Raw genomic sequence first — 20,361 nt, forward strand, 5'->3', positions numbered from 1 at the left:
TTTGCCGGGTTCCTTGGTTTCAAGGGCAGTTCTATACCAGCACTCTTTCAGTCATTTCCTCATAATCTTTGCAGTTCTGAAGCCCATTTGTTTTCTCTGAGTTAGCTCTTGCTCCGTATCAGATCAGTCCTATGACATGACAATGAGCTGAGATAAAAATCCACCTTCATTAAACAAGCAGGTGTTAGGATTCAAGCTGTCAAGGGCATGAAAAGTAGACTGAGGCAGCTGCTTCCCTTCCAGGAGCTAAGAGATTGGATGTAGAGGCTACAGGAGCACAGGAAATAGAGCTCTAGCCTGGGAGAACATTCTGGGTGCTGACCCAGGTGCTCCAGCCACGAGGAGTCAAGAGTTTCTGGAAGTCTGGTGTGGGCTGAGTCCAGAATGGACCTGTTGTTGAAGGGCATGAGGAGTCCCTGTGCCGTGACTACGTCTGTGGGAAGGCAGGGCTAACCCAGGCCCCTACCCTGATGCACTGGGAAATTTCCATTCTTGTTCCATTCTCATCTGAGGTCTAGAAGCCTTGAGTGAGGGCCATGTAGGAGCAGTTTCCTTACAGGGCCATTTTCTGTTCCTCAGATTGCCTCCCCAAACGTCTCATGGTCTGTCAATTCTAAGCCGCTTCCTTTGTTAAACTGTCTCACAGAACTAGTTCTTTTCCTCAACAATTCCTTTGCCGATTCCTTTATTTACCTTCCTCATTGGTTTATGAGCTTCTCTGTGGAGGGAAAAAACTACGTATTATAGGCCTACTCCTGCACTCTCAGTTAAAGGGTGTGGGCTGATTGAGGAGATAAGCACTGGCTAGAGACTTTGTCACTGTTTTTGGAAGCAAGGACAGGGGTGCCAGGAAATAGGTTTTGATGTTGGAATTTCGAGACAGAAAGGCACAGCTGGTAGATGAGTCACTGATCAGGCTCTTGAGGGTTAATGGTGAATTGAGACAAAGCAGAAGTGCTCTTTTCCATTCTGGAACTTCAAAACCATAGTGGACTACTTTCAGCCTATGGGAAGCTTCATCCTCTGCTCATTGACAATTCCACTTTTAATGGGCTCTGGGGAGTTTTAGTGTGGTCCTACTTTGCCAAACAACCCTAGTGAAATCCTGAGAAGAGTCAAAGGAGCATGAAGACAGCAAAGTTAATGACATTCTCGAAATAGAAGGCTACCGCCAGCCAGCAGGAGAAAACTGGGAAGAATTTCCGTTTTGGGCTGGGCTTGGTTGGCAGAGGCTTGTGATCCCAGCCTCTGGAGGTTGAGGCAGGAAGACTGCAAACTGGAGGCAAGCTTGGGCTACCATCCTTGGCTGCTGGGAGACAAGGGGTAGGGATTGCTTCCTGTGTCTTAGCTGACAACATAAACTCCAGGAGGGTTAGGGCCAATGAGCTTGAAGGTATCTGTTGAACTCTTCTTCATCATCTGGGCTCCATCTAGTCCTTTGCACAGATGAAAGCAGGGATCTTAAATCGTTTCCTTTTAAGGAGTTTAACGGCTTTGTGAAAATAGTCAAGTGTACCCTTTGCTGTGCAATGGAGTAGATGCAATTTTGTTCCAAGTCTTTGTGAAAAAATTACATGATATTACTGTGAGGGGAAAAAAAAAGAGGTTTTTATTACACTACTTGATAGATACGTTAGTTTTCTTTCTGGAACTCAGATTCCAGCAAAACTCATGGGGCAAACAGGCTAGCTTGTAGCGGGAATGCAGACACACAGGGGCTTAAAGTAACATGACTTTTCCTTCTAACCGGTGCATATTGTACACAGTGGTGAGATTCACAAAGACATCTCGATTGAGTAGATGACGGACTTTTTGACCATATTCACCACTCCCCCTCACTGTCCCTCTCCTCTCCCCGGATCTTCTCATGCCTACATTCACAGTAGATACACATATAGATAGGTGTACACATAAAACTTTAGACCCATGCGAGAGAAAGAACACACCACTTGTCTTTCTGAGTCTGGCTGAACTTGCTTGCTGTGGCGACCTCCACCTTCACACACCTTTTCACATACAAGAAGCTGTACTTTTCCCCTCTTAGCTCAGGGAAGAGACACTTCTGCAAGTCTTTGTTTGCCTGAGGGAGTATTCTCCACCATAAGAGGCCAAGCTCCTTTTCTTCTAGGCCTTGGGATGTGGGGTAAAAGGTACAGAAGAAAACCAGTGGCTGTTTTAGTAGTTGAGCCTTGGTGAGGCCTTTGTTTGTCCCCAAATAATTACTAAGTAATCCTAGCTCTTGGCTCTTCTGAAAGTGCCCACCCTCAGTGTTTTGGGGGTGGAGGGGGGTGGTGATCTTGTCTATCCTATCTCTTAGATTGCCAAAAATACTGCCCAAGATCATTGCATTTAAAGATTTATTTTTAGTTGTGTATGTGTGCTATATGTGTGTGTGCATCCAAAAGAGGGGTCAAATCTGCAGCTGAAGTTGTAAACTCACAAGCAGTTGTGAGTTGTCTGATACAAGTGCTGGGAGCTGACCTTGTGTCCTCTGTAAGAGTAGCAAGTGCTCTTAAGGCCTTAGCCACCTCTCCAGCTCCAGGAAAAATATTTTAGATTGCAACAGATGCCAAAAGGAAACCCAGAACAGTTTAGGAGTGCAAAATAGTCTGATCTGAGCCAGCTCCAGGACCCTGGGGCTCTGTCAGGCTCTAACCAGCTCAGGTGTTTCTTTATGACTTAATGAGGTGCTAGACTCAAGGATCCTGCTTGCTCTTGACTCTCCAGTGTTTCATGATTTGATAAGTCTTGTCATGGGCTGGGAAGGTGGCTTGCTGAGTAAAGCATTTGCTGCTCAGTCACACCACCTGAGTTCTATCCCCGGTACCTGTATAAAGGACCAGATGCAATAGTGCATGCACCTGCAATCCCAGAATGCTCCTCTTGGGAGCAAGGAGGCAAAGATAAAATTGCCAGAAGCGCACAGGTCAGCTAGCCTGGTGTATGCAGCAGTGAACAAGAGAACCATTTTCAAACTAGGTTGAAGGCAGGGACTGACACCCAAGGAAGTTATTTGACTTTCACATGCACCACACACACACACACACACACACACACACACACACCTTGTCATTAAGGAGCTTACAATATAGGGGAAGAAATAAACACACCCAACCTCCATGACACCTACTGCTGGCATTCCAGTCAGTTAGGCTTAAAGCTTGATAGCTTACAAGCTGACCTTGCCAGCCCCTTGTCATACTGGCAGCAAAAGAATTTTAAACTGCCAGGCTCAGTGATGAACCAATTCAATGAGGAACTGTGGGAGAGGCATTTACATAAAATGTGATGCTCTGCTAAGCCCAGACATAGGCTTCAGCTGAATACTTCATGACAGAAAACACTAGCAGGAGGCTGATTCTTGTGTGAATTTCGCCAAGACCTTGTAACTGTAGAGATGCTTCCCAGCCAGGAAGGGTAAGTGTCTTTATTATCTATTGTCATGTAAAAACCATTCCAAATGCTGGGTGACCTAAAACCAGTACCATTTTTTGGTTTGGAATCCCCGGTTACTTGTGGCTGGCTTTGCCTAAGCCTCACTCAGGTGAGGACTTCGCTGTGTTGCAGTTTTCCTTTCCTTTGGGTCTTTCATACGTGTAGAGGGTAGGCCACGGTTCCTCAAGGCAATTTTTGGGCAGCACCCAAAACAGCAAGGAGCAGGGCTCAAGCACTCAGCCATAAGATATCATAATATACCCCCACAGCCAGAGTGGGTCACATGGTCAGCAGGGGAGCCTGCTCTCTCCTAGTTAGGAAGAGGGCTGGTGAGCAGAGCTTCCTAACCGTTTGGAAATCAGCATCTCTTAACACGTAAATGAGGGCCCTTTCATTGAGATGCAAAACAGGTGTTTAACAAAGGTAAAGAAAGTTTGGAGTCACCTCATTTAGGGGCTGTGCCTCATAGAAATGCTGTGGCCCTGGGAAGGGACATTCACCATGTTTCTCGGAAAAGTGCTACAGACTATCATGAGGCTTACTGATTTACTATGGAGCTCCATGCCATCCCTTCCGCCCTCGATGGAGGACATGTGTGTGTGTGTGTGTGTGTGTGTGTGTGTGTCATTCACCGGAGTTCAAACCTGAGGACAAGAAGTTTACCTCACACAGCTGTTTTTCTAAATCTAGGGTCCATAACACTTAACAGATGATCCATTTGCGCTGGCTAAAAACAGGGATGTGCCTTTATGAAACACCTGTGTGCTCTAGAGATCACAGGATTGACTGGGTCCTTCCTTTTTAAATGACTAACTGGTCACAGAAGCTCTGTGCAAGAGCCATAGCTCTTTGGCCTTGAACTCACATTGACCCACCTGCCTCTGCCTCCAGAGTGCTAGGATTAAAGGCGTGGGCCACCACACCCAGCTGTACAAACCCCTATGTTAACGGGACTAGGGGAAGAGGGACAGGAGTGGCCTTGTTCCCGGGGTTGACTTTGCTGGTCAGGTGACAAAGCCACCACCCAGGGTCTTAAGGTTGTCCACAAGTGAAAAAATAGCTAGAGAGAGAGCACAGGAGTTAAGAAGAACACTTGCTGCTCTCCCAGGGGACTCAAATTTGATTCCCAGCACCCACAAGAGCTCTTATAACCACCTGTAACTGCAACTCCATGGGATTGGATGCCCTCTTCTGGCCTCCTTGGGCACACATACGTACATGCAAACAAAAATAAACCTTTAAAAAAAAAGCCATTATTTTCTATTTGTGCCCATGTGTACCTGTGCAATATGGAGGTCAAAGGTCAGTATCAAATACCTTTCCTCTATGGCTCTTCACCTTATGTTTTGAGACAAGGGTCTCTCATGGAACCTACAGCTCAGCCTTTTGGGTAGGCTGGCTGGTCAGTCGGTCAGAAAGCTCCAGGATGTGCATGTCTCCCCCAGGACACGATGCCCAGCTTTTATGGAGGTTCAGGAGGGCTGAACTGAAGTCCTAATGCTTGGGTGGTGGGTACTTTACTGAGTCATCTCTTTAGAAGTAGTCTTCTTATACACAGTATGTTTTCATCCTGTGCTAGACCATAATACAAATAAGCACCCCGGCCATGCTAAGTGCTGTACACGATCTCTGGATCTTCAGACCACGACACCAGCAAGTAGGTTTTATGACAATTATGGATGAGTTCATTTTTGGTAAAAGGAGATTAGCTTTCCTGAGACTGCTCAACTTTGAAGCTGATGATTTAAAACGCAAGTGTGTTTGGCTAAAAGTCCTTAATAACATTTAGCTTGGGGCCTTATGGGGCTTAAATACTGATAAGAAACAAGGAATCAGAACATCTGTGCACATGTGTAATTTACAAGAAAGAAACCCAGGTCCGACCGTCCCCCTGAGGTGTGAAAAGTCTACTTGGATGGGAGGGAGAAATCTGTGCTCATATTTTGCTCCCTCACAAACCCCAAACTCCAGGCACAGGTCACAGAACAAACTTCTGCCACCAGGCCCTAACCTGAGCAAGATACGAAACTGTGCAGCTTTCTGAAAACAATTCTTCAAGGGTGGCCACGTGAGGAAGCCAGTGCCTCTGGTCACAGACCACTTGGCAGGACACGCTTAACCCTGCCATGAGGAACATAATACCCACTCCCAAGAAATGAGGGGGCTGTAAACCTTCCCTTCTACACTCAACAATGGTGAGGTCGCATCTGAGCGGACCCGGCCTGCTGGCAGTGGACCATTGCAAACCAGACTCCCACCTCCCATTTACTGGTTCACTGCCTCGGGATGCTTCAGGCCTGGCTGCCCCGGCCAGGCCTGCCAGCGACGCGTGCGGCTCGTGCATCTGGCGGGCCAGGCCTGCCAGGGCGTCCGCAGGGTGCGGGGTGACGAGTGGCCCGGGCCCCGCGTTAGGGTTAGGGCGCAGGATTCGGCTTCCCGGCGGCAGAGGGCGCCTGGCGCCGCGGTCCCGCAGCCCGGAGCCGCCCGCGAGGCGCGAGCAGAGGCGAGGCGGGCGAGCGGCGGCCCCTGCCACGTACCCGGCCGTGCGCGGCGGCGGCAGGTGGGCGCAGGGGCTGCGGGGACCCCCGCGGCTCGGAGCGGGGCCTCGGCGCGCGCGGGGGGAGACGGGAGGCCGGGGCGCCGCGGGTGGTGCGCGCCGGCGGGCGGGACGGCTTCGCGCTCCCCCGCCGCGCCTTCCGGGCCGGGCCGGGAAAAGTTGGGGCGGCGCGCCGGCCCCGGGGGGCCGGGCGGGAAGTGCGGCGCGGGCGGCCGGGGGCCCCGCGCGGGAAGACGGACACGCGGGGACACGCGCGGCGCGCGGAGGGGCGCGCGTTTGCAGGTGGAGGGCGGGCGGCCGGGGAACCGGGGAGGGTGGTGGCGGGGAGGGAGGAAGGGAGGAAGCGGCGGGGACGGGCTGGCCTCTTCCCGACTGCGGCCCAGGGGGTCTGGCTCAGGGTTGGGGGCCCCTGGTGGCGTCAGGGGTCCCGGTGGGGAAGGTGGCGCCGAGCGTGGTTTCCTGCGTGGCGGGCTCCAGGACCGCCCCTCCCGGTGCCTGGTTCACCTCACGCTGCGGTGCGTTTGTCCTGGGGAAGTTGAGCGGGCCGCGGAGTGGACGGTATGTTGTAGGGTGTTGTGAGGAGAGCGGGATGGGACCGCATGAAGCACGCACACCCACCCACAACCTCTCCTTCCCTGCACAGTGCGAAAGTCCGGGCCCCCTAGCGTTTAAGACATTCCCCCGGCTGGGCCAGCAGCTGCTCAGAGCTGCACAGCACATCTAGGCTAGTGTGTGGCTAGAAGACATGGCCTCTGAATTTCTGTCTGTTGTTGGCTTACTTCCCAAACAAGGTTTCAGCAGATGCCCGTGCGTTATTAGAACAACCTATCTGGGGGCCCTTGATGAACCAGAAAACCACCCTCCCCCAGTAAACTTAGTATTCAAGACAGCCCAATGCCAAGTTCAGTGCAGTAGAGCACAGCTGTGGGCCCAGGTCACGGGCCTCTTGAACCCTTGGGAGAGTCTAGCTGTGTCAGCAGGACATGACCTTGGGTGAGCCCTCTGGACCTCAGTGTACTTATCTGTGCAATAGGAGACAAAAGCCAGACGATTTGTAGGAGGCAGGAGTAGGTTTCTGAGGGAGGCTGAAGTGTAGCCTCATCACTTGCAGCCTCCTGCGTGCACATCTGTTTCTCCTTGCTCTTGGGAAGAGATTAGGATAGCTCTAAAGGAAAACAGAAGCTAGAAAGGTTGAACACACAAAGCAAAAAAAAAAAAAAAAAAAAAGTTATTACTTGGTGTACATTGTGAGTGCCGTACTCTTGAGGGTAGTGGGTATTATGGGCTGCCCGTCTGTCTTTGCTATGAAGTTCCTGCTGGAGGCCGGATCTCCGGGGCATCAACTGTTTTTTTTTTTTTTAGCCTTCAAGCCTGGGGTGGCCTGGGGTGGCCGTAAAGGCTTGATGGGGCCCTCCCTGAAAGGGCCTGTCCACATCTCATTATCTTGTCTGACTGATGCTCCTGCAGCCGAGCCATCTCTGTTCCAGCTTTAGAACCCGCGGTCTGATTTCCTATTGTATGTGGTGTTTCTGAGTTAGGATGAGTTCTTTCAAGTAAAAGTAGTAAACAAATAGGCGTGCAGTAGGATTGGGTGCAGTCCATTAAAAATACAGTTTCAAGTAGCAGTGTAGGCTGTGTCTGCCCCAGCTTATTCCCGGGTACTCCTAGGGCGAGGTCTCTTCCCAACTTGGGGAAACAGTTTTTGGGGCGTCCGGGCAGTCACAGGGTCACAGTAACCAGGCTAACCAGCTCGTTAATAATTGAGCTGCAGTGCTGGGAGGCGAAGCGGATTTTCTTGTTTTATCATAACCGAATGCCCTTCTGTCCACTTCCATTTTCAGCTTTCAAGATGCACACTGGCTTTGATTTGACCATGTCATTTTCAGCAATCCTTAAAAGAAATTGTTAGTTTCTTGGAAGTGGCAGTAGACGGTTATGTCTTAAGTTTAAGATACTGGTAAAATGATATCTTAAAAACAGAAGGGCTGGATTAATTTTAAATTCAGTCCTTCAAATAGCTGTAGTGTGTACATGTACCAATATGAATTTAACAGAGACTGCTGAACTAACAAAAATCATGTTTTCACTATAGTTACTGCTTGAGCCTCTGGTGCTTTTTAAGCTCTGTGAAGAGGAGTAGGCCTCGGTTCAGCAGGGAGAAAGCCAAGCCAAGGGGCACAGATCTGTGTCACAGCAGCTTCTCTGCACCAGAGAGCCATCGGCAGTGATGGGAAAGGTTGTGATAACTAAGTAAGATCACGCACATGAAATGCAACACGCTCGCTCAGGGTCGGCGGTTAGCACTGGAGGGCACTGCAGGCTGCCCGTGGAGGGAATCCTGGGGGTAGAGTGGGCCTGGGTGTGAGTCCTGAGCTCTTGGCCTCACCTCTGCTTCCCTTCACCTGTGAACTGAATGCTGGGTGAAGGCTGGCCCCTCCTCTCTCCTTGCTCGGGCACTCCAGATAATGGGATTGATTAAGTCTTCCAGTAGGAATTGTCCTCAGGGGAGGAAGGCTTTTTAAAGTACATTTTTGTCCTTATGAATAATTCCTCGGGCTTTTGCCTCCCCATATCAATCCTGGCATCCACAGAGAACATTCCAGGGCCTTGGGCTATGGATGGATGGATTCAAGAAGGAAGTGAACAAAAGCAGAAGCCAGAAAGGGCAGGTCCTGTGTTGGAAGTTGGAAGTTAGATGTGGTTATAGTGTTTTTTTTGTTTTTTGTTTTTTAATTTCTTTCTTGTTTTCTAGATTTTTGGACAAGGAAAAGATAAATGAATTCAGGGGTGGGGGAGCTCCTCAATAAGATGAGAAGGGAGGCAGGAAGGTCATGGAGGAGGTAGATCTGGCTGGCAGTACAGGGGAATGCAGTTAGATATGGAACTGAGCTATATAGTGGGCCACTCTGCTGGGCTTTAAAGTTTTGCACTCTAGGCAGATTGTGACTTGCCTTAGTGGCAACATCAGTGAATTTTTGTAGCCAGTTATGGGCCAAAAAGGAAATGAAATTCCAAGAGGGTGTTTGTTGTGACAGATGCCAGGATTTTTATTAGGATCTAGTCAGTCTATAAAAGCACCTGAAGATATTCATTAAAAACGATAGTTTTTAAACCCTGGGAATATCTTTGTTGTGAGTCTTTGAAATGTCACTCTCCTAAATTTTGGAAACAAATGCAGTTCAAAACATCCCATTTAACCTGTTCCTCCCCCCGTTTTCACATTATCTTAATAATGAGTTAATGTTGGTTTCTTTTACATTTTGATAGCCTAGTTTCTAAACTTCAGAGCTTGCCTCTGCCTTCTGTTCTCTTGGGTTAATTCTTGCTCATTGACGGTACAGAGGTGGTGAGGAAATGAAGAGCACGGTGTACTGAACCAGGCTGGGACAGCTGTAGAGCTGGTCACTCTTGGAGCTAGGCTGTCAGTGAGGTGGACAAGATCCTGATGGCAGACCCGAGAGGCCCATCACATAATCCACAAAGCATGGTGTAGCGATGGCTCACAGATGCACGTATCTCACAGCCCTGAAAGGCTGGTCATGTTGTCTCCAATGTTCAGAAGCGAGCTTGAGTGTGAGAGATTGTCAGTGATGACTTAGAGACACGTGTCCAAACAGACAGTGAATCTTAGGCCTTGGCTTGTGCTTCCATCGGTTCTGGGCAGGCAGGGCTGTGCTCACTCTGCCAAGGATAGGATAGGGCCTTTGTCTTGTAGTTTGTCTCTCCTTGAGCAGTCATCAAGGAGAGAGGGTCAAGTCTGTATCAAGGAAGATTGTTCAGTGGGCTGTATGTATGAGGCACAGCAAATGGAAATTAGCTGAGAAATGAGTGTAGTGGGCTCAAAACACAGCCCACATAAGAAACACGACACTGGCCCTGTGTTGGGGGAAAGGGTGCACAGAGGATGGGGAGATCTTGGTCTCTCAGGATGCTGGAGTTCGGAAAGGAGCCTCTCCTTCTTGCTCCTCATCCTTCTCACAGCCTCGAGCTTTGGCCTGCAGGTGCTGAGAGGGATACTGCAGTAGCAAGCCTTGCTTCTATTGGGCTCCTGCTGCCAGCTAGACGCAGGTGTGTGAGTCTGACCTGAAAAGCCTTCTGTTGGCTACCCTCTGACCTTATCATTTCCAGGAGCTTCTCAGGGCGGCCTGAGGGTGCTTTTTGAGGGTGACCTCCTCAAACCCCACTTAGGAAGATACTTTGAGCATTCAAATGGAATAAAGGATAAAGCCTGGTTTCCAGGTAGTTTGCATTCCAGTAATTGCTGGTCCCCAAGCGGTCACTCGAGGGTTAGTCCTCACTGCTCCGTGTGTGCCTGCGTGGGGCTGCTGGGGAAAACAGTGATGGTGCGTTTACTGTGATTAGTGGCCAGCTCTGAGGTGCGGTGCTTATCTTCCCCTCAAGGTGCAGCCTGCGCATCTGGGGCAGATTCTGAGCCCTGGGACTCTGGTGACTGGAGTTCTCACACAGAACACACTGTTGGCAAGTCTTGTGTCGTCTCCCCCAGTCTGTGCCAGAGATGGGAGTGAAATTGCTCGCCGCCTTCTGTTTTCTGGATTGCACGCCTGTTTGTTTTTGTTCTGGTCAGGCAGGAGATCAGTTGACTGCGCCCTGGCTTTATCTGGGCTGTGCTCTTTGTGAGGGAGCAGTTGGGTTACCTGTTGGACCTCACTGCACTGCTTCTCAGCATGCGTCACAGCCTCTGCTGGTGAGACGCTGTGTGCAGACCCACCTCACCACCTACTGCTTACTTTTTCTTTTGAAGAGGTGACCTCGCATCCTGGTTCTAAGGTGCTTCTTTTTGATTCTGCCAACTGTGTACTGTGTCTGGGTGGGGAGGCCCATGCTGGAGAAGAATGCTTTTGCTGCAGGTAGCAGCTGTCATGCCTACCTCTTGAGTATAATGTCTGCAGCAAAGCCGCTTGGCTGGCTTCTTTTTGCAGTGTACATGCTCACGAAAGCATGTGTGCATGTGTGTGTGTGTTGGGCTCTGTTTGTTTTAATTATTACCAAGAATCAGAAAAGATATTTATCAGATGATTAAATCTACAGCAGTGCTGTGGCTCTGGCAAGCAGGAAGAATAAATATACATTTAGCCAGGATACCGCTGATTTATCTCTTTCTGTGCTAACGCTGCTCTCTTGGCAGAGTCGTCTGATTTGTATACTGATGCAGTTTGGGCTTCGGGACTGAGGGAAAAGGATTCCTGGGCTGCTTGCCGGAGTGGAGGGACTCCACCAAGCAGGCTTCTCTTCCAGTCTTGGCTCTCCCACTAATGCAGGCACTGGCACTGGCCTCTGTCAGAAGGTGGAGCTTGGCCAGACCTCTTTGTTGGCTTGCCTGGGAGATGCTTAGTGGGTGATGGTGGAAGATCTCCCCTCTGCTGTAGGAAGGGGATGTTCTTTTGACATTGTGTGCATATGAGGGTGGCAGGTTCAGGGTAGGAAAAGCCCGTGTGTTCTCAGGAACTCACAGGTCTCCTTGAATCCACGTTGCTCTTTTTGACCCTTGTCAGAGGCTCAGAAACTAGGCTCAAATCTTTTTACTTCCTGGTTTAGTTCACCATGGGAACATGTACTGATTTGCGGTGCAGTTTTGCCAGCAGGAGCATCTGTTTGGGTGGCGGTGTTTACAGTCAGACCATTCACTTTCTTCTTAGATGATACAGGGGGTATGTGTAAAGAGTGGAAGAGGAGAGCAGCCGTGGCACCCAGCAGCCCTCTCCCAGAAGCCTCCTGCCTGTCAAGTCCTCAGCAGTAACAGGTTTTAGCAGTTGGATGAGTATCTTGAAGCCATTTGTCAGCCTATTTAGACACATGGACATGAGGGTTTTTTTTGTTTTACAAGCCTCGATCTGATGGTATGCACCATTCCACTACTTTTCTTGTTCTTATAATATATTGTGAAGTTATTTACATGCATGTAGCTTTTGTTTGTTCTTTTGTCTGAAAAATACGTTGCAGGTGTATCAGTTTATGAGCTGTTCTGTTGATGGACAGATGAGCCAGCTCAGGAGGTTTTCTCTTACCCACCGTACATGCGTTAGTATGTGCACGTTTCTCTAAGACTGGAATTGATCTGTGAGACGTTTACACTCACCCAGCACATCGCAGTGGCAGCGCCCACGTGGCGCTCTTAGATGTCCTGCTTTCCACTACAGTTTACAAACTTGCCCATTTTCCTACATTATGCTGAGGCGAAGAAATAGATGGTGTTTTATAAGCATTCTGCTGCTGACTGGGAAAGTCGTGGCACCCACTGCTCAGCCTCCAGATCTCAGTGGGGAGATCTTACATGCAGAGTGGGCGGACTGATAGAAATCACTGAGTGAAACTGGCTCTGCTTAGGGTGACATAAGCGCCGTGTCACCTGGGGTGACGGTGGGGCTCCTGGGAGCCAGACTTCCTGGATTGACTTCTTTCCACTAGGTATGGTGATAGGACACTTGGAATTTGGTGTAGGATCTCTGATTTGTCTTGAAGTGTGCCTCCTGAGGAACTGGTTGTGTGTGTAAGGACCAATTGAGACTGGTCTTTTCAGAGACTGTGCACCCGGAAAGCAGATGCTGTGGCTTTCTCAAAGCCTGGGGGAGAGTCTGTGTGTGGCAGATGTTTTCCCAGCGCTGTGACTGTCAGCCCTGCTCCTGGCTTGTGACAGTTTGCCAGGTAGCAGGGTCTTTGGAGAGACTCCAGAGACTTAGCAGGTAGCCAGCAGGCTGATAGCAGGTGGTGACTGCAGTTGACTCCTCTGGGCTTGGGACGGTGACTGCAGGAAGCTCTGGCTTACTGGACCATTTCAGTCTTTTGCTGCTGGGGGTTTGGAGCAGGAATGGTGAGGGCAGAAGACTGAGGAAGGGATTCTTGTTTTGGAACTCAGTTCCTGCTCAATCGTTGTCAAGGGTGAGGGCCAAGCCCATCATGTCCTGGTACTAGAGCAAAGTTAGTTCTCTTTCTAGCCTCAGCTCCACAGGGGATTCAGGCACATCTAGGTCATAACTTACAGGGTGATTGTGAGGATTCTCTGTGTCCTTTATAGAGTTTGGACATCTATCCAGCAGGAACTCACTTCTGTTTGCAAACTCCTTTCCTTTGTAAATGGTTTTAAATTTTTAATTGGTGTGTGTGGGCACATGTGTATGTGTGCATGTGTGGGTTGTGTGGAGGTAAGAGTAAAATTTTGTGCAGTTGGTTTTCTCTTTCCATCTTTACACTCGTTGTAGGGTATCAAACTCAGGTTGTCAGGCAAACACCTTTACCTCCTGAGCTTTCTCCAGTAAATGCCCTGTAAATGCTTTGAAGTGAATGAATGTACATTTGATTGGTTCCATATGAAAATGAATATAGCCTGCTAACTTGAAAGGGCTATAGGTCTCAAGATCAGTAGCTGCCTAGAGACAGATGGGAGTAGAGAGGGGGTGCAGGTGGAGGGGTGTCAGGTAGCCTTGGCGGGGGGAGGAACGTAGGCGTCTCATCTTAACCCATACTTTCTCAGTAAACAACTATGCGCACACCGGTGCCCCCGGTGCAAACACCTTTGCACTTTTATTTAGAGATACTGAGTGTTAGAAGACCTAGAATGAGCTCTTGTGTTTGTTTGAGGTGACTGATTCAGGCCCTGAAAGGTGACATGTCTATTCCAAGTCACACAGCTGGCGGGGCTGAGAGCAAGTCCAGGTCTCAGGCTTTAGCAAATCTGCTCATTGTTTGCACCTCACTGCGTGTTACCTATTTCCAGATGTGGACAGTGCTGGCTGAGCCATTTACTGCCTGAAGCTCTGATGCTCAGGGTCAGCCTGTGCCTCAAGGTTACTGAAGTACAGTGAGGAAAAGGAGGGATTGTCTGTGGTGCTGGAATTCCGGTTCATGCCTGTCCGACTACCAAGCTCACACTCCTGTGCTCTCCTGTCACGGGTGGTGGTGGTGTTTGCACCACTCTGTGTGTGTGCGTGTACACACGTGCTGACAAGTCCATGCAGAGCCTCTAATTTGTTTGCTGATAGTTTATTTCAACCGGATATTTTACACCTGCAGGGTGAATGTGGAGAAGGCGATGCCCAAGGCCTGCAGAACACCCAGGGTGCTAGTGTGTACCTTGAAAAAAGACAGGACTGCTGCAAGCTGTGCTTAATGAATGAGGATGTGGTCAGGGACCTGTGGGGTTCCAGTGCACCCCTGCACAGATGTAGGAGGTCCTAGGGAGTGGGCAGAGTTTCAGTCCTACACAGACACTGTGACATGAGTCTGGATGATGTGTCTGATGGAATATTGCTATAAATGGACTAAGGTGGCGCACCTCTTTAATCTCAGCCCTGGGGGTGGGGCAGAGGCAGGGGGTTCTCTGAGTTCAAGGCCAGCCTGGTCTACAGAGTGAGTTCTAGGACAGCTAGGGCTACAAAGAGAAACCATGTTTCAAACCCTGCCCCCCTCCACACACGCTCACAAAGAAAAGCCCCAAACCAAAATGGAGTGATAGTGGCTTGTGCCACAAGAGATACTTGAGAGCAGTGTGCAGTAGGTGCCAAAGGTATTGCCCAGAATAAAAGCAGAATCAAGGCCTCCCTCACCTTGGGTCTGGAGGTCTGAGCAGCTTCTCAGAACCAGCACAAATTAAAAAAATGAGCCATGGTTAGCCTGTAGAGAGGAGATTGACTCCTTTTATTACACGCTGCATTTGACAGATAAAAACACAGAGACCCCAGGGGCAAGGTGCCTGTTCAAGGTCACAATCTAATGGAGAGGAGAGCCAAGCCTGCATCCTGCCCCCTGGCCCAGGGCAGTCATTACTGTGACAGCTCTCCTGGAGGCAGGAGGTCGCCACCTGTGGGAGGTTGGTGTTGTGAATCAGATGAATGAGTTCCCAGTTCAGTTCTTGACCTGGCTGTCTGTCTCCAAGGGAAGTTAGAACATTAGCCTGTCCGAATGGGCCTCTCTGCAATGAAGGTAGTACCCTCCTCCTGTTAGATGGATTGTCATTCACGCAGCAAGGTTTTACTGAGTCTCCTCTGTGCGTGCTGTAGGGAATCTTAACAGCAAATGAACGAAGCCAAGGCCCTGGTCCTGTTGAGTTGCTGGCTACGGAACCTTGTTTCCTAACGCTGCTGGGATAAAGCACTGAGGCAAAGGTTTAAGCAACACAGGTTTAATCTGCCCCAGGGCTTAGGCTCTGAGGGTATCTCCTCCTTGCTCCTTATCCTAGCTTGTGGTGAACTCCTTGGTGTTCTTGGCCTCTGCCATCATCTGCAGTCACCCAGTGTTCTCCTTACCTCTTTGTATCAGGGTCTTCAGAGACACAGAACAAGCAGTTAGTTCGGGGTGGGGGGGTGTTAGTTTCAATGTATCAGGGCTCTTCCTTAGGGCTACAGCCAGTGTGTGTGTGTGTGTGTGTGTGTGTGTGTGTGTGTGTGTATAGGTTTTAAAAGGAAGAAGTTAGTTCTCTATGTATCACAGCTCCAGTGCCCTTTCCTGACTCTTTTTACCCACCCACCTCCCCTCACATAGACTACAAGCATGAGGATAGGGCTTGGGTGACATGTGTTCATGGAGAGAAGAGCATGCAAAGCCATTTTACTGTGAGTTACATGGCCTTCCCCTTCCTGGTCCTGTGGGCTCTATTCATTCACAGTGGGGGACATTGTACTTACAGTTCAGGTGGTCACTGCCTCACGTAGATGTTGGAAATGCTGAGGTCAGTATGCAAATTCAGTTCAGCATCCAGATATTTGAAAGTTGCACTGGTCAGCTCCCTTGGTTCATGGGTCATGTTTAGCCTTGAAAATGGAGCAGTGTCTGTGGCGACCTGTGGAGAGAGCGATGCCTGTACTTGTAGTCTTGGTACCTGAGTTTCTGTCATTAAAGAGAAGGGATTCGGGTGATGTTTGCCTTCACCTGCTTGGTCTGCCTGAGGCCTGTGGGGTCAGTTTGCATGCCTGCTGAGGAAATAACTTAGAGCTGAAGGGAAGCTGCCTTGTCTAACTGACAAGGAATTTCCTCTGGTAGCCCCGGAAGGAAAGGGCCTGGGACTGTGTGGAGGAACCCGCCTAAGAGATGGGCTGTGGGTTGGGCCTGCTTCCTTCACTCACAGAGGGGGTCCTGGGAGGTCACCCATGTTTGGAGGTTATCTGGATGGTGCTGCTGCCCAGGCCCCTGTGGAGAACATGGTTTTAGATGATAATTATGCTAAGTGGAGATGGAAATAGAATTTCCTGTGTCAGGAGCAGCTGCCTTTGGGGAAATGTATGCTCATTCCCCAACCTCCAGCACAGCACTCTACAAAGTGAAAGTTGTAGACTACCGATGCATTTTGTAAGAGTGTAATTCCTTCTCCAGGGTATTGGGGGGGAGAGGGAGGGTTGATTCAATTCTAACACATCAATTTCGTACAAGAACTGCTTTTTAAAATGCAGTGTTTTTCTACTAGAGACACTAAGGAAGCTGGATGTGGTGCTGTCCTGTAGATGCTACAGGGCCAGTGTTGTTTCTGTGTTACGCATATGGTGAGGACCCTTGTCACATGGCCAGAGGACAGTTCATGTGTACCAGTGAATCTGCTTGGTCCAGAGCCTGGGGACAGCTTTCTGTCTCTGTCCTGAGCACTTAGTAAATAAGTAACTTTCATTGGACAAGATAGTATTGAGTGTGGGCTCTGACATGTTTGCGTACTGGGAGCTCACAGCTCCAAGTCCCAGATTAGGAGTGTAATACAGTATTCTGTCCACATTCCTGCTACTCTGGGGAAGTCATTTGATAACCTATGTTGGGGCTACTTGCCGGAGCATGGGCCAAAATTGACTGCATTGTTGGAAACCCCGCCCTGTCATGGGCGACAGCACGAAGGTCACATCCTGGAGCTCCCTGCACAACCTACAGGCAGCTCCTCTCCCGAGCTCACTGCTTTTGTAGTTGTCTCACCTTTAACCCGAAGGATGGATTCAGGGACTAGAGTCCTCCTCTCTCTTCCTTGTGCCCCTCCCTCCTGATTGCATAGCCCCTTGGCCTCATTTCCTCATCACCGTGGGAACCCATTGAGGGTATGGGAACCTGACGCATTCAGACTCCTCTAGAAGTCCTGGCCAGCATCCTTTGTACTGCATGTCAGCCCTCCTGCTGCCCCGCCTCCAGGGTCCTTGCTTCCTGTGCCATGCTTGGGAGGGAGGCATGAGTCAGGAGGACTTGGCTGACCCTCCACTCCGCTTCTGGAGGCAGGTGGCTTCAGTTGCTCAGCTAATCTCTGTGTTCTCTCAAGTTTCACGAAACTTTCTATCCTTGCCTTGAACAAAGGCCCCTTTATTTAAGGGGAATGTTTTCATAACTCAAGTAAGGGAAAAAGAAATGGGTCATGACTAAAAGATCGTGTGTGTTTGTGTGTGTGTATATATATATATATATATACATTGTAAATGTGTTGAGAAATACATTTGTATAGGAGAAATACTAAAATGTGGAAGTGTGGTTATCTCTGTATTTTGTATTCTTCGAAATTTGCATCTTTTCCTTTTGAGACAGGGTCTCATGTCTGTCAGGCTGGCCTCACACCTGCTGTGTAGCTGAAGGTGACCTTGATCTTCTGGTCCTCCTGCTTCCTCCTGCCAAGTGCGGGCATTACAGGTGTGCACTGTCATGATGTGCAGTGTGAGGTCCCGACCTCAGAGCATGCTGGTAGAACTCTTATCAACTGACATATGTCTCAAGCCTAGACATGGTTTCTTCCATGTTGTATATGGTAAAGCATCAATATTAATGATAAATTGCTAGAATAAATTAAATGACTAGAATTCAGTGGTTATTAGACATTGTAAGACATGTCTTTGCAAGATATTATGTAATCCTACTACTAAAACTGTTTATAAAAATATAAACATTAACCTGTTTATTAACCTGTTACTGTGATAAAGCATAAATAGCATGAAATTACCCTTTTAACCTTTTCTGTGAACAATTGAAACTGGCTTTGAACTTGTGATCCTCTGCCCTCAACCCCGAGTACTGGGGTTATAGGAGGTGTACCACCACTCCTAGCTTTTTATTTTTTGTCTGTATGTGTGTACACAGCAGGGAGTGCTCTTGACCACTGAACCATCTCTCCGGCCTTCTACTTCTGGCCTTTTCATGTATACAGTTCGGGGCCGTGAGCTCCTTTCCTGGACTTGTCATTTTATATTTGAGGACGCTGAGGCTTGAGCAGAGTTATTGGTGAAGGGCACAGAGTGAGTTCCAGAGGCCACACCTGATAGCTCCTGACCGGGGGTCTCCGGCTTGTGGCTGTGGAGTCCCTGTGTCTTACCCTTTGCCCAGCACTGGCTGTTCAAAGCCATTCACTTGTGTGTGCTTCTCTTGAGACTTCCAGCACTGGGGTTGTGAGTTGTTCAGGGCTGTGTTGGTCAGCCTGGCTCTGTGGTATTGGAGCTGGTGGTCGTGGTGTATCTGATGTTGCTGAGAAGGTGGAGTATGTAGGTTGCCTTCTGGGATTCTGTCTGCAGACAGATGGAGCACACAGAGTCGCCTGGGGCCACTTAGATAAGTGAGCTCAGTGAGACGGGGTGATTCCAGTGAGTAAGCACTGAACTTGGTGTCCAAAGATCTGTGCCGCAGCCTTCATGCTTGATCTCATTTCCTTCCTCATCTTATTTTGAGATAAATATCTTAAAATAGTCCTGTAGCTCAGGTGGTAAGCTGAGGGCTTACCTTGCACTTCAAATCCTCTGGTCTCTGTGCCTCACTGGGGCGAGGATTGCAGGCTTGTGCACTATGCTCAGTTCTGTGAATGATGGATGGAACAAGGGCCTCACACTTGCTTGGCAAGCGCTCTGTGAACCAAGCCACCTTTCAGTCCAATTGCCTCATTTTTGAGTGGCCCATTAAAGCACCTCTCCTGGGCTGGTAAGACAGTGTAGCTGAGTAAAGGTGACTGCTGGCATACCATGGCATACACACATGCAGACACACATACAAACACAATACAGAAATAATCCTGAAATGTTCCTGTTCCTTCCTTCTCTGCATGGTGGCAGTCATTAGATGACAGCACGGGGAGAGTGCTGCGGGAACCTCAGGGCTCTCAAGTACTTTGTGTGATGGGGATTTGGGCACACAGTGCTTAGGGCAGTATTCTGGCCTACGCCCAGAGGTGAGGAGGATGTTGGAAGGGTGCTGAGCCCAGAGATGGAGGAGGACGTTAGATCAGAAGCGCTGGGAAAGGTGCTGACCTTGCTCAGTTTTGCTCTGCTTTGCCTTTGGCAGGCTGCCTCTGACCTTGCTGCTCAGCTAGAGAGCTGGAATATTCCCCTGTGTACCCAGTGTTGTGTACCTAGCGCTAAATGCGCTGAGGTTTTACTGCAGTTTACCTTGGCAAGTTCCTTAGATCCGCTCTGCAAGTCTCACCTTCCTCTGTTGACTTGAATCGCCATTTAGATCACCTTGCAGTCCTGTGTACTTGACAATACTAACATCAACTGGCCTGCTCTGGCCAGTTTCAAGCCCAGTCTTGATTTGTTAATCTAACTTTTTGAGGGAGTGGCTGGGAGCCGTGCTCTGTTGCGCTCTCTCTGTCTCTGTCTCTGTCTCTGCCTGTGTGTGTGTGTGTATGGGGGGCTCACCTTGACCAACTATGTGTGCAAGACATTGAAGAACAATCAGAGAGAGGATTGGGTAGCTCTCATAGCAGCCCTGGGTTCATGAGGGAAGCCACAGTTAGGAGGGTGAAGCCTTCTAGCATGAATAGGCACAGCCAGAAGAATGATGGCCGTTGGTCTGCTTAGATGGAAATGTTTTCCTGGGGAGTCAGAGGGCATGGGCAATTGGCGTGCCTTCTGCCACTCTGCTTTTCAGCAGCTATTCGCCTCAGCGGTTTGCAGCTGGCTGCCTGTCTCAGCACCTTGAGCTGACTTTTGAGTCATCTCTGCAGCTTTATGTGACACAGAGGACAGTCTATGCAAGGCTTTGCTAAAGTCAGCGGCCCCGTCTCACTGTCCACTTGGTTTCTGTTTGGAACTGATTTGGTACTAGAGACTAAGTAGGTCATGGATACCTGGTTTGAACTGAGTGTGGCTGTGCCCCATGGATGTTTAATTTCCAGAGAAAATCCAGCTGTCCTCGTTTGCCCAGGAGACTGGCCGTAAGCACTCTAGTTGGTTTCAGGGTGTATTTATAGAGTGTGAAGATGCTGGAGTAGGAGACACTATGCCCCCCCCCCCGGCTTCTGGGAGCAACAGTAGAGAGGTCTTGGAACCTTTCTGGAAGCAGGTGGTGAGTGGGGTCTTCCTACCCCACTTTGCTGAGTTTTCTGGAAATCCTTGATCCTCACTAACTGCAGGAAATCATCGCCTGAGAAATCGAGTTTATTTTTGTAGCGACTTACTTTGCTTCTGCTCTAAGTC

General features: G+C 49.4%; 1 protein-coding gene across 3 annotated transcripts in view; it reads left to right on the forward strand.

Annotated features, from left to right (window-relative positions):
* Nucleotides 1-5,798: 5,798 nt before the first annotated feature.
* Nucleotides 5,799-20,361, forward strand: part of Smco4 (single-pass membrane protein with coiled-coil domains 4) — a 53,215-nt gene continuing 38,652 nt past the window's right edge. Inside the window, exon 1 of one of the 3 annotated variants that reach the window (XM_021635156.2) lies at nt 5,799-5,995. The gene's annotated coding sequence lies outside the window, so the exon portion shown is untranslated. Of the gene's footprint in view, nt 5,996-6,157; nt 6,275-6,446; nt 6,551-20,361 lie in introns of those variants that run through there. The other 2 variants (XM_060369680.1, XM_021635157.2) reach the window with 2 other exon arrangements.

Source organism: Meriones unguiculatus, chromosome 1 (assembly GCF_030254825.1).
Source record: "Meriones unguiculatus strain TT.TT164.6M chromosome 1, Bangor_MerUng_6.1, whole genome shotgun sequence".
NCBI classification, from domain to species: domain Eukaryota; kingdom Metazoa; phylum Chordata; class Mammalia; order Rodentia; family Muridae; genus Meriones; species Meriones unguiculatus.